Raw genomic sequence first — 13,459 nt, 5'->3', positions numbered from 1 at the left:
CAGATGGGACCTCTGTTTAATGTCTCATCCGAAAGACGGCACCTCCGACAGTGCAGCGCTCCCTCAGTACTGCCCCTCCGACAGTGCGGCGCTCCCTCAGTACTGCCCCTCCGACAGTGCAGCGCTGCCTCAGTACTGCCCCTCCAACAGTGCAGCGCTGCCTCAGTACTGCCCCTCCGACAGTGCGGCGCTCCCTCAGTACTGCCCCTCCGACAGTGCGGCGCTCCCTCAGTACTGCCCCTCCGACAGTGCAGCGCTCCCTCAGTACTGCCCCTCCGACAGTGCGGCGCTCCCTCAGTACTGCCCCTCCGACAGTGCGGCACTCCCTCAGTACTGCCCCTCCGACAGTGCAGCGCTCCCTCAGTACTGCCCCTCCGACAGTGCGGCGCTCCCTGAGTACTGCACTGGAGTGTCAACCTGGATTATGAGCTCAAGTCCCTGGAGTGGGGATTTAAACCCACGACCTTCTGACTCAGAAACATGAGTTTGACCCACTGAGCCATGCAGTGGACACTGCCCGAGTGTGCAGCGATGCCCAGCCAGTAGAATATTTCTCCACTCACTCCGGCTACTCCAGGACACACTGGGCCTCCTCGACAAGGCAACCCATAATGACAGCTTTCCACAAAGCCAGAAAATTACTGATATTTTCTAATAGGCAAAGCATCTGTTTACAACTCTTTCTTCAGACACGGATGGGAGGAGTACTTTGAAGACCGTAAATCATGGTGTAAAATCTAAGTCAATTACATGGTCTACTCCACTTTCTTTTAATACTTTTGATTTATGGGGGGTAAAAGGTTGTTTAACTGGGTGGGGAAGCCAGTGAATACTGTGCACAGTCCTGGCCTCCATTTTACAAGCAGGATATAGAAACACTGGAGAAAGTGGTAAAAAGATTTACAAGGATCTTACCAGAGCTGAGAGGTTACAACTATCAGGAAAGACTGAACAGACTGGGGCTCTTTTCAAGAGAAAATGGACTGAGGGGTGACCTAATAGAGGTCTTTACAATTATGAAGGGGTTCGATAGGATAGACAAAGAGATGTTTCCACTTGTTAAGTAACGCCTCGATTTTAAAATTCTCATCCTTGTTTTCAAATCCCTCCATGGCCTCGCCCCTCCCTATCTCTGTAACCTCCTCCAGCCCCACAACCCCCCCGAGATCTCTGCGTTCCTCCAATTCTGGACTGTTGCGCATCCTCCGATTTTAATCGCTCCACCATTGGCGGCCGTGCCTTCAGCTGCCTGGGTCCTAAGCTCTGGAATTGCCTCCCTAAATCTCTCCGCCTCTCTCTCCTCCTTTAAGACGCTCCTTAAAACCCACCTCTTTGACCAAGCTTTTGGTCGCCTGTCTTAATATCTCCTTATGTGGCTTGTGCCAAATTTTGTTTCATAACCCTTCTGTGAATCGCTTTGGGACGTCTGATGGTTGTGAAAGGCCCTATATAAATACAAGTTGTGGGGTCATAAGCATAAGATAGTCACTAACAAATCCGATAGAAAGAAAGACATTTATATAGCGCCTTTCACGACCACCGGACGTCCCAAAGCGCTTTACAGCCAATGAAGTACTTTTTGAAGTGTGGTCACTGTTGTAATGTAGGAAGGAGGGAATTCAGGAGAAACTTCTTTACCCAGAGAGTGGTGAGAATGTGGAACTCGTTACCACAGGGAGTGGTTGAGGTGAATAGTGTAGATGTGTGGTAAACCACTGTTAACTCTGTACAGGTCCGGGCATGTCTCCGCCCCTGGCTCCACCCCTAAGCCTGGGTATAAAGGTGACTCACCACCCTTCCCCCGGGAGCTCTTAGGATGGATCCACTAGCAGAGGCATGCTCCAGTTCTTAGTCAATAAAAGCCTACTTCGTATAAGTTCAACTCGTAGTCTTTGGTGTTGTTGATAGTGCATCAATTTTATTGACTAAATTTTCGATATGGAGCAAATCTTGAAGCCGGAACGTTTAGACCTGGATCCTCAAGCAGCAGATGCAGCCAATAACTTTGAACACTGGCTGAGCTGTTTCGAAGCCTTCCTGGAGGCCTCCAGCACTACCGTCACTACAGATGACGCGAAACGGCTTGTCTTGAACTCACGGGTGAGCCACCGAGTCTACTCGATCATCCGAGACGCCACAACTTACGCGGCCGCCATCGCGATGCTAAAGGAACAATACGTGAGGCCTGTTAATGAGGTCTACGCCAGACACCTCCTGGCTACCTGAAAACAGCGCCCCGGGGAATCGGGCGCCGAATATTTACTGGCACTGAGAGTCCTCGGCCGGGCCTGTAATTGCAAAGCGGTGACGGCCAAGGAATGCACGGAAGACCTGATCCGAGACGCCTACGTAGCCGGCATCAGGTCCAACTATACTCGGCAGAGGCTGCTGGAACAGAGGGGGCTCGACCTGCAGAAGACGGTGGCCCTCGCTAACTCGTTAGACGTGGCCCTCCAGAACATGGACGCCTACCCCCCTGACCGGATGGCCACGTGGATGTCACGGGAGCAGCCATCTTGGGACCCGGTAAGGCCACAAGCCGCCAGCAGCCCAACTACAGCTGCAATGACCAGAGGCCAGAAATGCTACTTCTGCGGCCAGGCCAAGCACCCCAGACAGCAATGCCCAGCAAAGGACGCGACCTGCTCCAAATGCGGCAAGAAAGGCCACTACGCGAGAGTGTGCAGGGCGAAATCGACCCCCAATTCCAGCAGCGCCGCGTGTGAACCATGCAGGCCGCCATTTTGGACCCCACCAACCACGTGTGAGCCGTGCGGGCCGCCATTTTGGGCACCACCAGCCACGGGGGAGCCGCCATCTTGGACACCATTTCGAGACCAGGCCCCCGGCGCGGGCGAATACTACAGCGACCCACCGACCTCGACGAAGGCCTCCATCACCCTGGACCAATCTAGGCCCCATCAACTAGTCAGGTCCATGATGAACGTAAAGGTAAATGGCCATGCCACAAATTGCCTTTTTGACTGCGGAAGCACGGAGAGCTTCATCCACCCCGACACGGTGCAACGCTACTCCCTATCGGTTATGCCCACACGCCACCAGGTCTTTATGGCCTCAAAGTCCCATACGGCGGACGTCGGCGGCTACTGTGTAGCGACTCTGACAGTGAACGGCATGGAGTACAGAAATTTTAAATTTCTCGTCCTGCCACAGCTCTGCGCTCCCGTACTGCTAGGATTAGACTTCCAGTGCCATCTGGAGAGCGTCACGATGGCATATGGCGGGCCCCTGCCCCCACTTACAGTCTGCAGCCGGCAGAATTTAAACACGGCGCCGCGCAAAGTATGCAGCCTGTCCACCCTGAAGGTCAAACCCCCCCCCCCCGTTGTTCGCTAACCTCGCCAAAGACTGCAAGCCAATTGCTACTGAAAGCAGGCGGTACAGTGCCGGCGATAGGAGCTTTATTAAATCAGAAGTAGAAAGACTCCTGAGGGAAGGGATTATCGAGGGCAGCACCAGCCCATGGCGAGCCCAAGTGGTGGTAGTGAAGACCGACGAAAAACAGCGCCTGGTTATTGATTACAGCCAGACGATCAATCGATACACGCAATTAGACGCATACCCACTTCCCCGCATATCTGACACGGTCAACCAGATAGCACAATACCGGGTATTCTCGACGATTGATCTGAAGTCGGCATACCACCAGCTCCCCATCAGGCCTGAGGACCGCCAGTACACGGCCTTCGAGGCCGACGGTCGCCTCTACCACTTCCTCCGAGTCCCCTTTGGCGTCACCAACGGGGTCTCGGTCTTCCAAAGGGAGATGGACCGGATGGTTGACCAGAACGCGCTGCAGGCCACCTTCCCCTATCTAGACAACGTCACCATCTGCGGCCATGACCGGCATGACCACGACGCCAACCTAGAAAAATTCCTCCGTACGGCCCAACGGTTGAATCTGACATACAACAGAGAAAAATGTATGTTCCGCACCACGCGCCTCGCTATTCTTGGCTGCGTGGTGGAAAACGGAGTCATCGGCCCCGACCCCGACAGAATGCGCCCCCTCCTGGAACTACCCCTCCCCCACTGCCTAAAAGCCCTGAAGAGATGCCTAGGGTTCTTCTCTTACTACGCCCAGTGGGTGCCCAACTATGCGGACAAAGCCCGGCCCCTCATCAAGTCAACCTCCTTCCCCCTGACGGCAGAGGCCCGTGCGGCCTTCACCCTCATAAAAGAGGACATTGCGAAGGCCACAATGCACGCAGTGGATGAGTCCATCCCTTTCCAAGTGGAGAGCGATGCATCCGACTTCGCCCTAGCCGCAACCCTTAACCAGGCGGGGAGACCCGTGGCCTTCTTTTCACGGACCCTCCAGGGCCCCAAAATTCGACACTCCTCAGTCGAGAAGGAGGCCCAGGCGATAGTGGAGGCTGTATGGCACTGGAGGCATTACCTGGCCGGTAAACGTTTCACCCTGCTCACTGACCAACGGTCAGTAGCATTTATGTTTAACAACAGACAAAGGGGGAAAATCAAAAATGATAAGATATTGCGGTGGAGGATCGAGTTATCCACCTACAACTACGATATCTTATACCGGCCCGGGAAACTTAATGAGCCCCCAGACGCCCTATCCCGTGGGACATGTGCCAACGCACAAGTCGATAGGCTACGGACCCTCCACAATGATCTCTGCCACCCGGGGGTCACCAGGTTCTTCCACTTTATTAAAGCTCGCAACCTGCCTTACTCCATCGAGGAGGTCAGGACCATGACCAGGAACTGCCAGGTCTGCGCCGAATGCAAACCGCATTTTTATAGGCCAGACAGGGCACACCTGATTAAAGCCACCCGCCCCTTCGAACGTCTCAGCGTCGATTTCAAGGGGCCCCTTCCCTCCTCTGACCGCAACACGTACTTCCTCAATATTATTGACGAGTACTCCCGTTTCCCCTTCGCCATCCCCTGCCCGGATATGACCAGCGCCACAGTCATCAGGTGCCTCCACGACCTGTTCGCCATATTTGGCTTCCCCAATTACATTCACAGCGACGGGCTCGTCGTTCATGAGCGACGAGCTGTGCCAGTACCTGCTCGAGAAGGGCATAGCCACGAGCAGGACTACCAGCTACAACCCCCGGGGTAACGGACAGGTAGAGAGGGAGAACGCAACGGTGTGGAAGACCGCCATGCTCGCCCTAAAATCCAAGGGCCTCCCAATCTCCCGCTGGCAAGATGTCCTCCCCGATGCGCTCCACTCCATATGATCACTGCTCTGTACTGCCACAAACGCCACCCCTCACGAGAAGATGTTCGTCTTCCCCAGGAAATCCACCTCGGGGACATCACTACCGCCATGGCTGACGTCCCCGGGACCCGTCCTGCTCAGGAAACACGTGAGGAGCCATAAGACGGACCCCCTGGTCGAAAAGGTTCACCTACTCCACGCCAACCCACAGTACGCCTACGTGGCGTATCTTGACGGGCGGGAGGACACAGTCTCAATTCGAGACCTCGCACCCTCAGGTACCGCCCGAAACACCATCGATCACTGATGTAAGAAAAAGGAGACTTACCATCAAGTAACTTTAAAGTAAGCTTTAAGTAACTTATAAACACACTATATACACAAGAGAGGTCTTTACCATGCCTCTGGTAGAAGCCTCTTACAATACTGAACAGACCAGTATTTATACCAGTCCAACAGGAAGTGACATATGACAGGAAGTGAGGTATGTACACAGTTCATAGTTCATAGTCCACAGGAAGTGATGACATAACTTCCCGGAAGTTATCATTTTTATCACAATCACCATCCACTACCTCCACCCACCACCACTACCCACGACGCACCACCGGGGTGTCTACCACGAACTGACGACATGCCGGTGAATGTGGTAAACCGCTGTTAACTCTGTACAGGTCCGGGCATGTCTCCGCCCCTGGCTCCACCCCTAAGCCCGGGTATAAAGGTGACTCACCACCCTTCCTCCGGGAGCTCTTAGGATGGATCCACTAGCAGAGGCATGCTCCAGTTCTTAGTCAATAAAAGCCTACTTCGTATAAGTTCAACTCGTAGTCTTTGGTGTTGTTGAAAGTGCATCAAGATGCATTTAAGGGGAAGCTCGATAAACAAATGAAGGAGAATGGAATAGAAGGATATGGTGATGGGATGAGATGAAGAGGGTGGGAGGAGGCTCGATTGGAGCATAAACACCAGCATGGACTAGTTGGGCCGAATGGCCTGTTTCTGTGCTGTAAATTCTATGTAATAGAAATCGGACTCTGTGGTCCCCTTAAGAATCCCAGGCATCCCAGTTTGAAAATCGATAAAATACAATATACAGCGGACAAGAAGCTTGGGGGAAGTACAAACACGAGAAAGATGAAACCGCAGGAGCATCATATTCAAGAGTGGGAACATTGTCACAAAATGGTAGGAGGGAAGGAGTTATATGAATGGAACGATTAATATAGTTGACCAGCAATTGAATTTCATATCGATATCGCAGTACCCCCACGGTGACGGATGGCCCTCACTGACCGGCAGTGGTTACCATGGCGTTTTATTTTTAATTTTTTTGTTTCCCCTCTTCCCCTGGATGATGGCCCTGATCAATAAACAAAATAAATAAAATGCAGGAATGAGCCTCCACCCAGTCTCTCGCCGTGGTCTGTGCGCCCGGAACGTGTCGCCCTCCTCCGCTCTGGAAGCTCTTTTAATTAGTTCCCCTGATTTGTTTCGCTTTGTGTATTTTTTATTTTTGAAGGGCCCATCTCATCTACGCACCTCCTACAACTTTGATTACAGTACTTTAGGGAACCAAATTGCCTTTTGAAGTCCTTGCAAAGTGCTGATATTGATTCGACACTGTAAGGACGAGAATTGTGTCTGTGACCTTGTCTGTGTCATTAGTGGCTAACAGTAATGTAATATTACTTTTTCCATTTACTGAAAGAACCATTGGCAGTTAGGCCGAGACAGAAAATCAATTTATCCGTCATGGTTGGGAATAAAATCTAGAGTCTAACAAAGTCACAGCCCCTTACGTGCACAGCATTCGAAATCTCTCTGCTGTGGGCTGTTATAAAATGTTGTAATATATTACAAATGCAGCAAGACTCTCGCAACACCACAAGAGTAACATGGCTTCTTGCTTACCATCAACTGGCTTTTTTTCTTTAACTGCTCCCCGTCTGTTACCGTTAATGAGATTTTCTTGAAGCTAAATCTCACAGCATCGCTTGATACCTTCCGACAGCTAATCGCCCCCTCGAAGACAAGAAGGATTTGATTGGGGAGATAGAGAGAAAATGTTTCCTCTGGTTGGGCGGGGGGTCAAAAACAAAGGGGCGTAACCTTAAAAATGTGAGCTCAGCTGTTCAGAGGTAGTGGAAATCTGGAACTCTCACCCCCAAAAAGTGGTTGAGGCTGGGGAGTCAATTGAAAATTTCAAAACTAAGATTGAGAGATTTTTGTTGGGTAAGGGTGTTCAAGGGTCTGGAACCAAGGCGGGTAAATGGAGTTACGGTACAGATCAGCCATGAGCTAACTGAATGGTGGAACAGGCCGGAGGGGCTGAATGGCCTCCTCCTGTCCCCTGTGTTTCTGGATGTGTGTCTTCAATCCCCACCATCGCTTTAAGTCTATTGTGCACTTGTGAGTCATGAAGGTGGACACGTGGGACGAGCAACAGACTGGAGGTGTTCGAGATTACGGAACGAGGGATAAGGGGAACCAGGGATAAGGGGATTGAGAGATAAGAATGGCAGTGGAATGATGGCCCACGTAGTTTCAACACACCAAGAACTTGCATTTCTATAGCACCTTTCACAACACCCCAAAGCGCTTCACAGCCAATGAAATACATTGAAGTGTGGTCACTGTGGTAATGTAGGAAACACGGCAGCCAGTTTGTGCACAGCAAGCTCCCACAAACAGCAATGACCAGATAATCTGTTTTTAGTGATTTTGGTTAAGGGATAAATATTGACCAGGACACCGGGAGAGCTCCCGTACTCTTTTGCGAAATAGTGCCGTGGGATCTCTTACATCCACTTGGGAGGGCAGACGAGGCCTCAGTTTAATGTCTCATCTGAAAGACAGCGCCTCCGACAGTGCAGCACTCCCTCAGTACTGGCACTGGAGTGTCAGCCTGGATTATGGATTCAAGTCTCTGGAGTGGGACTTGAACCTACGACTTTCTGACTCAGAAGCGAGAGAGAGAGAGAGTGCTACCCACATGGCTGACAACTAAAAGCTGGGCGTAAATGAAAAGAACACTGAAATAGTCACTACAACCATAGCTGAGCAGTGGCTCAGTGTTCATGCCAGAGTCGCGATATCCAGAGTCCAGCCATACTTTCAGGTATCAAGGGAATAGGATCAATAATGATGCCAATTGTAGCCTGAAGATCAGAGAACTTGCATTGCCATGGCAACAGTATCAATTGTTACAAGTTCCTTCCAGTGGGTATAAAGACAGACATCACCTCCAGCATCTGACTAAACTGAGGTTAATAAACACATTGGGTTAAATACTGGCCTTTGAACTCCAGGACCTGATTTCATGTCCAGCCTGGGCTTGTTGGACTGGGTGAAAGGAGGGACTGGGTCTGACTGGTTTCCCACCGTTAATTGACAATTTTACCTGGTAATGCAGTGGCTGTGGTTTTTTTTTAATATTGTGTGTTGGAGGCGCCATGAATTTAAAATGTACATCACTGTCACAGCAATCAATAACCGGATACCTTTTGTTACCTCCAGACTCGACTATTCCAATGCTCTCCTGGCCAGCTTCCCAGCTTACACACTCCGCAAAGCTCTGCTGCTCGTATCCTAACTCACACCATCACCCCTGTTGCTCACTGACCTACATTGGCTCCCGGTCTGGCAGAGCCTCGATTTTTAAAACTTGCATCCTTGTTTTCAAATCCCTCCACGGCCTCGCCCCTCCCTATCTCTGTAACCACCTGCAGCCCTACAACCCCTCCGAGATATCTGCGCTCCTCCAATTCTGCCCTGTTGTGCATCTCTGATTATAATTGCTCCATCATTGGTGGCCGTGCCTTGAGCTGCCGAGGCCCTAAGCTCTGGAATTCCTTCCCTAAACCTCTCCGCATCTCTACCACTTTTTCCTCCTTTAAGACGCTCCTTAAAAGCTACCTCTTTGACCAAGCTTTTGGTCACTTGCCCTAATTTATCCTTATGTGGCTCGGTGGCAAACTTTGTCTGATTTACACTCCTGTGACGCACCTTAGGGACATTTTACAACTTTAAAGGTGCTATATAAATGTAAGTTCTCTCCACTCCAAATTTCTGCAGACTGACTCGGGTTCCAGCTAGGCAGGAGGCCAAATACTGGGCCGCTGACCCTTCCCCAGCTCTCTGTCAGAGATTGGCCAGTTGAGCTGCAAGGCAAACCTGCTCGGTTTCCTGATATTTTCCCCCCCGCCCTGGTTAGAAACAGCTGGGGTTCCACTCACTACAACCACACAGCTGAGATTGGGAACTTGCTGGGGTTCATAACGGCAGTGCATCATATTGCAGCTCCAACACATCGCGTTACCACGCTCCCTTAAGAATACCACTTTAAATTTTCGAATCACATTACTGACAGTTTAACAAAGGATTTGCTATCTCTTGGAAAGTCAGTAACGCATTTTATAATCATACTTGCTGGAGACACGTAATCAATAATAATAGTCCCAAGAGCAGATAAAAATGGGCATTTTCCTTTTAATTCATCAATCATTCTAAGGCTGAACATGCAATATATAATTAATCATCGGTTTCCAAAACATCTTAAATTGATCCCTGGACTAAGATAGAGAAAGGGATGTTTCTGTGGTATTACATTGGCCTGACATACCTCAAATATCACAACTCATCCCTTCTTCAGTGTGTTTGGAAAGTTTTTGTAATCTTAAATTGAGGTCATGGAAATAAATGACAAGTTTTGCATCCAACCCACCAGCTGTTGGAATTTTAATTTTCCCTTGTAAAGGAGACGACTAATAAATCCAGTAAGGAATTCAGGAGAAACTTCTTTACCCAGACAGTGGTGAGAATGTGGAACTCGCTACCACAGGGAGTGGTTGAGACGAATAGCATAGATGCATTTAACGGGAGACTAACAGGACTAGACAGACTAGATGCAGGAAGGATGTTCCCGATGGCGGGGGAGTCCAGAACCAGGGGTCACCGTCTAAGGATAAGGGGTAAGCCATTTAGGACAGAGATGAGGAGGAATTTCTTCACCCAGAGAGTGGTGAACAAATTCCTCCTCATCTCTGTCCTAAATGGCTTACCCCTTATCCTTATACTGTGACCCCTGGTTCTGGACTCCCTGGCCATCGGGAACATCCTTCTTGCATCTAGTCTGTCTAGTCCTGTTAGAATTTTATAAGTTTTGATGAGATCCCCTCTCATTCTTCTAAACTCCAGCGAGTACAAGCCCAATCGACCCAATCTCTCCTCATACGTCATTCCTGCCATCACAGGTATCAGCCTGGTGAATCTTCGCTGAACTCCTTCCATGGCAAGAACATCCTTCCTCAGGTAAGGCGACCAGAACTGCACACAATACTCAAGATGTGGTCTCACCAAGGCCCTATACAACTGCAGTAAGACATCCTTGTTCCTGTACTCAAACCTTCTCGCTACGAAGGCCAACATACCATTTGCCTTCTTAACCGCCTGCTGCACCTGCATGCTTACCTTCAGCGACTGGTGCACAAGGACACCTAGGTCTCGTTGCACTTCCCCTTCTCCCAATCTATTGCCATTCAGATAATAATCTGCCTTCCTGTTTTTGCCACCAAAGTGGATAACCTCACATTTATCCACGTTATATTGCATCTGCCATGCTTCTGCCCAATCACCCAACCTGTCCAAGTCATCCTGGAGTTTCTCAGCATCCTCCTCACAGCACACACGCCCACCCAGCTTTGTGTCATCTGCAAATTTGGAGATATTACATCTAGTTCCCTTGTCTAGATCATTAATATGTATTGTGAATAGCTGGGTCCAAGGACCGATCCCTGCGGTACCCCACTAGCCACTGCCTGCCACTCGGAAAAAGACCTGTTTATTCCAACTCTTTGCTTTCTGTCTGCCAACGAGTTCTCTATCCAAGTCAATACCTTGCCCCCAATCCGATGTGCCTTAACTTTACACGCTAATCTCTTATGCGGGACTTTAACGAAAGCCTTCTGAAAGTCCAAATACACCACATCCAATGGTTCTCCCTTATCTATTTTATACCAGTTACATCCTCAAAAAATTCCAGTAGATTAGTCAAGCACGATTTACCTTTTGTAAATCCATGTTGACTTTGTCCGATCCTGTCACTGTTTTCCAAGTGCTCTGCTATTACATCTTTCATGATGGACTCTAGCATTTTCCCCACTACCGATGTAAGGCTTACCGGTCTGTAATTCCCCGTTTTCTCTCTAGCACCTTTTTTGAACAGTGGGGTAACGTTAGCTACCCTCCAATCCATGGGTACTGTTCCAGATTCCATCGAATGTTGGAAGATGATCAGCAGTGCATCTACTATTTCTAAGGCCACTTCCTTAAGTACCCTAGGATGTAGATTATCAGGCCCTGGGGATTTATCCGCCTTCAATCCCATCAATTTCCCGAACACCATTTTCCTACAAATACTGATTTCTTTCAGTTCCTCCCTTTCATCAGACCCTATATTCCCCGACATCTCTGGGAGGTTATTTGTGTCCTCCTTTCTGAAGACAGAACCAAAATATGTATTTAATTGGTCTGCCATTTCTTTGTTCCCCATTATAAATTCCCCTGATTCTGACAGCAAGGGACCCACACTTGACTTCACCAATCTTTTTCTCTTCACATATCTATAAAAGCTTTTACAGTCAGTTTTTATGTTCCCTGAAAGCTTACTGTCATATTCTATTTTCCCCTTCTTAATTAATCCCTTTGTCCTCCTTTGTTGAATCGTAAACTGTTCCCAATCCTCAGGTTTACTGCTTTTTCTGGCCAATTTATATGTCCTCTCCTTGGATCTTATGCTATCCCTAATTTCCCTTGTTAGCCACGGTTGAGTCACTTTTTTTGTTTTATTTTTATGCCAAACTGGGATGAACAAATTCTGTAGTTCATCCATGCGGTCTTTGAATGTTTGCCATTGCCTATCCACCGTCAACCCTTTGAGTGACATTCCCCAATCAATCCTACCCAACTCGCACCTCAGACCATTGTAGTTTCCTTTATTTAAATTCAGGACCCTAGTCTCTGAGTCAACTACTTTATTCTCCATCTTAATGAAGAATTCTATCATATTATGATCGCTCCAACCCAAGGGGCCTCGTACAACAAGATTGCTAATTAATCCTTTCTCGTTACATAATACCCAATCTAAGATGGCCTGATCTCTGGTTGGTTCCTCGACATATTGGTCCAGGAAACCATCCCTTAAACACTCCAGGAATTCCTCCTCCACAGTATTGTTACTAATTTGGTTAGCCCAATCTATATGTAGATTAAAGTCACCCATGATGACTGCTGTGCCCTTATTGCACGCTTCTCTAATTTCCCTTTTAATGCCAACCCCAACCTCTGCATTACTGTTTGGAGGTCTGTATACCACTCCCACTAACGTTTTCTGCCCCTTGGTATTTCTCAGTTCTACCCATACAGATTCCACATCATCAGAGCTAATATCCTTCCTTACAATGGTGTTAATCCCTTCTTTAACCAGCAATGCTACCCCACCTCCCTTTCCTTTTTGCCTATCTTTCCTGAATATTGAATACCCCTGGATGTTGAGTTCCCAGCCTTGGCCACCCTGGAGCCATGTTTCCATAATCCCAATCAAATCATATTCGTTTACCTCTATTTGCGCAGCTAGTTCGTCCACCTTATTACGAATGCTCCTCGCATTAAGACACAAAGCCTTCAGGCTTGTTTTTTTAACGCTCTTAGACCTATTAGAAACATAGGAGCAGGAGTAGGCCATTCGGCCCCTCGAGCCTGCTCTGCCAGTCAATAAGATCATGGCTGATCATCCAAATTCAGTACCCTGTTCCTGCCTTCTCTCCATATCCCTTGATCCCTTTAGCCTTAAGAAATATATCCAACTCCTTCTTGAATATATTTAATGAATTGGCCTCTACTGCCTTCTTTGGCAGAGAATTCCACAGGTTCACCACTCTCTGGGTGAAGAAATTCCTCCTCATCTCTGTCCTAAATGGCTTACCCCTTATCCTTATACTGTGACCCCTGGTTCTGGACTCCCCGACCATCGGGAACATCCTTCCTGCATCTAGTCTGTCTAGTCCTGTTAGAATTTTATAAGTTTTGATGAGATCCCCTCTCATTCTTCTAAACTCCAGCGAGTACAAGCCCAGTCGACCCAATCTCTCCTCATACGTCATTCCTGCCATTCCAGGTATCAGCCTGGTGAATCTTCGCTGCACTCCTTCCATGGCAAGAACATCCTTCCTCAGATAAGGCGAC

Source organism: Somniosus microcephalus, chromosome 22, assembly GCF_052327205.1.
Source record: "Somniosus microcephalus isolate GS21.2 chromosome 22, FLI_Smic_1.0, whole genome shotgun sequence".
Taxonomy (NCBI): Eukaryota; Metazoa; Chordata; class Chondrichthyes; order Squaliformes; family Somniosidae; genus Somniosus; species Somniosus microcephalus.
The sequence above is the reverse complement of the archived record's forward strand: the minus strand, read 5'-3'. Positions refer to the sequence as shown.